General features: G+C 39.3%; 1 non-coding gene across 1 annotated transcript; it reads left to right on the top strand.

Moving 5' to 3' along the window:
• Positions 1-432: 432 nt before the first annotated feature.
• Positions 433-539, top strand: LOC141658109 (small nucleolar RNA R71). Its single transcript, XR_012549015.1, has one exon. It is a non-coding gene; the product is annotated as a small nucleolar RNA R71 (small nucleolar RNA).
• The last annotated feature ends 4,254 nt before the right edge of the window (positions 540-4,793 follow it).

A 4,793-nucleotide genomic window follows, 5' to 3' on the forward strand; every position in this document is an offset into this window, starting at 1 on the left:
TTGGAAAATGTACTCGGTGGATATGAACTTTGTCTAAAAGCTTGAAAAGCATTTACCTCTTCAATGGGGGCTCGGCAATGAGCGGCATAATGACCCGCACCTCCACATCCATCACAAACGATGATTTGGCTCGTTGAAGACACAACATTGAGTTGTTGAGTGGAATCTTTAGCATCTCTCTCCGCCAATTGTTGTTGGAGCAAAGCAATTTGAGCTAGCAAAACGGAGTTGTTAGAGGATTCTTATTTACCTTTAGATGGCACAACTCGGGAATTGACATATTGGGCATCATGGATCGCCATAGATATGATCGTGGAATGAGCAAGATCGGTGTCAATTTGATCAAACCGCCCATTGTTGGCGGAATCAAGAATCCTTCGGGACTCGGCACAACATCCATTGTAGAATGTTATTGCTAGAAACCATTCATCTAGCCCATGATGTGGGCATTGCCTTTGAAGCTCTTTGTACCTCTCCCAAGCTTCATATAAGCTCTCAAGAGCTTGTTGACGGAATCCGGTGATTTGGCTCCTCAAAGTTTGAGTTTTCTCCGGTGGAAAAAACTTTTGATAAAAAGCAAGAGCCAATGTCTCCAATTGGTGATTCCCAAGGTGGTGCGGTCAAGGCTATTTATCCATAACTTGGCCTTGTCCTTCAAAGAGAAAGGGAAAAGTATTTCTCTTATTTGGGCTTGGGTGACGCCCGTTTGACGGATCATGGAGCAATAATCACAAAAGTTTTGCGCGTGCAAATTGGGATCCTCCAAAGGACTTCCCCCAAATTGTTTCCTCTCCACAAGGCTAATGAAAGCCGGCTTGATCTCGAATTCCGGTGCGGTGATTTGAGTTGTGATTCCGGCGGAAGCATGGCCGCGGTGGGCTTTGAATGATCGGAAAGTTTCACCATCTTTTTGGTAGTAGATGGTGATGGTGGTGGTGAACAAGAAACCTCCTCCTCTTCAAGAACATCTAGATCGTCTAAGTAAGACTTTCTAGCACTTTCAACTTGTATGGGAGAAGTGCCTTCTTTCACTTCCTTCCAGAAACGTCGTCTTCTCCTAAATGTTTTCTCGGGATCGGAATCCGGTGAAAGCAATTCTCCACTTCGAGAGGACCTGGGCATAAGACAACTATTTCTAGAAAAATGATAAGTAACGGTCTCAAGGAACAAGTGTTCCCCAAGACAAAGAAAAACAAGATAAATATCGACAATTCAATAAGCAATAAAACCGTTTTCCCGGCAACGGCGCCAAAATTTGATAGGCTTATCGCGTACCTATGCAAAGATAATTACCCTAGACAACAAGTTAATGTAGCAATAGGGGTCGAACACAAGGAAACGGGAATTACTTCGTGAATTGCTATGGGTAGATTTTTATCAAGGTCGATTACGATTTGGGTTGGTTTGATTGTTTGGTGATTAATAACAATAATGATGTAAATTATATAATAAAAGAGAGTCTAAGGGGTTCGGGTCACACATGCAAAGGTAAACATATGATTATGATAAATTCGGTACTAATAACATTGTCAATTGCTTAGGCTTAAAGATACCCACCTTGCGGCATTAGCATCAACCATAGACCGGGTCATAGAGAAACTCTCGTCCGTGACTAGGTCGTCCTACTATACATGCTTAGTCCAATTCAATTCCGTGCCTCTCGACTTATAGAACGAATGAACAAACTTAATCATTTGAATAAGGCCTTAAACAACGATTAAACGTGACGATGCAAACATGTGATAGAAGCAATATGAACAATATTATTATTAACTTATTTTATCATATTTATATATTAAATTTATGCATGGCTCCCCTAGCCCTTAGACCAAGAGATTTAGCTACTCATTTTAAGATGTAAATTGTAAACTATATTAAGAGAAGTGATAAACATGATTACATGGTTTATATGAACTAGATGATATAACATGTATAAGAAATAATGCTAATGTAATCTAAATTAAGTACTTTAATTATAAACTATGTGTAAGCTAAGATAGAAATGTAAATTTGCAAACTAGAAATAAGAATACCTTAATAGGGAAGAACTTCTAAAGGAGAAATGTATAATAACTAAATACTTGAATAACAAAATGCTTGAACAATAACTTGAGTACCAAATGTTGAAAGATTAAACTAAAGAAAGCTTAACAACTTGTAAACTAAAATGAGAATACTAATGAGAGAAATATAAAGCTTAAGGCTATTGCAAAGTGAAAATGAGACGTAAAAATTGGATGCCCAAAGCCTTGGAATACCTCTCCTATTTATAAAAGAGGAGAGCATAACGTAAAAGCCAAGAGGCATGCAACCCCGATCGGGGTCGTGTGTTTCCGGGTATTTTCTCTTAATTCCTCCCTTAATTGCTTGAGGAATCCTAAGAGCGTGATTAATGACCCTTAATGCATCCGGGTAAATGCTCCATCTATGATCTTTAGAGCTCCCAAAAAGCATCCCAAGCATGTTGGAATCTTATGCTTTCCACCTTGACTTGGATTTGAACATTGGGCTTTGACTTTGATTGTTGTCAACATTTGCATTATACATATTAACCCATCAATTTCTCCATGCAAAACCCAATCCAATGCTCCATGCTTAGTCCAACACTTGATCTTTGTTTAGCTTAATGAACTTAGTGTATAAAATGATAGGAAAAAGCCTCTAAATGCTTAGATTCCTACAAAAACATGTTAAGACAAGCAAGTAAACTAGAACAACAAATATTAGCTTATGACACTATGATAAGTGCTAATTAACAAATAAAATGAAGCTAATATAGGGGATGAAAGTATATAAAATATGCACTTATCAGTACTTGAAAAAAACTTTCCGGTAAATCTTTTTGAATTTCCTTTGGAGGGATTTGAAGTAATCCTAGGAATGGATTGGTTAAGTAAACACAAAGCTAACATTTATTGTTACCAAAAGAAAATAGCCTTGAAGGGACCCAAACGTGCTAGGGTATCGTACAAGGGTTACTTGGTCAAACCCAAAGTGAAACTCATTACGGTTATGACTTTGAAGACGTGTTTGAAGAAAGGATTCCCCATGCTTTTTTGTCATGTGTGGGATACTAGTATGGAAAGACCACAAGTTCAAGAGATCCCGATAGTGAGAGAGTTTAAAGATGTATTTCCGGAGGAGTTACCCGGATTACCTCCACCAAGGGAAGTAGAATTCGGGGTGGATTTGAAGCCGGGTGCGGGACCAATCTCTAAGGCCCCGTACCGGATGGGTCCAAAGGAGTTAGAGGAATTGAAGAAGCAACTTTGGGAGTTGGCGGATAAAGGATACATTAGACCTAGTGTTTCACCATTGGGAGCACCGCTTTATTTGTGAAGAAGAAGGACGAGACTTTGAGGTTATGCATTGACTATAGGGAGTTGAATAGCGTCACTGTGAAGAACAAGTACCCTCTACCAGGGATCGACTATCTATTCGACCAACTTAGTGGAGCCGGTGTGTTTTCAAAGATTGATTTGAGTTCGGGGTATCACCAATTGAAGATTAAGGATGAGGACATCCCGAAGACCGCTTTTAGATCGATATATGGGCACTATGAATTTGTAGTGATGCCATTCAGGTTAACAAATGCCCCAGCCATATTCATAGATCTCACGAATATGGTGTTTAGCTTGTATTTAGACAAGTTCGTGGTAGTGTTCATAGAGGAAATTTTGGTCTACTCTAAGAACAAGGAGGAGCACTTAAGAATAGTGTTTCAAACCTTGAGGGAGCATGAACTTTATGGAAAACTTAATAAGTGTGAGTTTTGGTTGGAGAAAGTGGCTTTCCTAGGCCATGTCATATCAAAGGAATGAGTTGTCGTAGACCCGACCAAGATTGAGGCCGTGTCTAAGTGGGTAGCACCCAAGAATATAGCTAAAATCCGAAGCTTATTAGGTCTAGGCGGGTATTACCGGCGGTTCGTGAAAGACTTCTCTAATATCGCTAGACCATTGACGTCGTTGATGAGAAAGGAAAACTATTTCAAGTGGGACGGGAGTTGTGAGACGGCCTTCTTGACTTTAAAGTAGCGCTTGACCACTGTCCCGGTGTTAGCCTTGCCAAAAGGGGGTGAGAATTTTGAGGTGTACACCGACGCTTCAAAGAATGGCTTGGGATGTATACTTATGCAAAATGGTAGAGTCATTGTCTATGCATCGCAGTAATTAAAGACCTACGAGTAGAAATATCCAACACATAATCTAGAGTTGGAAGCCGTTGTCTTTGCCTTGAAGATTTGGAGACATTATTTGTATGGAGCAACCTTTAAGGTGTTTTCCGATCACAAGAGTTTGAAATATATCTATACCCAAAAGGAGTTTAACATGAGGCAAAGAAGATGGATTGAACTCGTTGGGGATTATCACATGGAAATAGTGTACCATGAAGGGAAAGCCAATGTGGTGGTCGATGCCTTAAGTAGGAAGTCGGTGCACTCCTTGTGTACCGTTTTGTCCATGCTAAGATTAAAGGAAGAGGTGAAGAAATGGGCATTTATGTGATAAGAAAAGGGGATGAAATTGGGGACTTAACCTTGGAATCCGAGTTATATGATGAAATTCGAGAGAAGTGATACCGTCGTTTTGTATCAAAATGAAATTTATAATTCCAAACTAAAACTATAGCTAGTGATAGTAAGGGTCGAACCACAGAGAGACAAGATCAATTCTATTTGCTTATTTCAGTCTATAAAAGTAACAATTAATGGGGGGTTTTGAAATTGGTTGACTAATTTGACTAATGGCTAAAATAAGAATTTCTCAACAAGACAAAAAGAAGATCGAGAA

This window comes from Silene latifolia, chromosome 5, assembly GCF_048544455.1.
Source record: "Silene latifolia isolate original U9 population chromosome 5, ASM4854445v1, whole genome shotgun sequence".
NCBI classification, from domain to species: Eukaryota; Viridiplantae; Streptophyta; class Magnoliopsida; order Caryophyllales; family Caryophyllaceae; genus Silene; species Silene latifolia.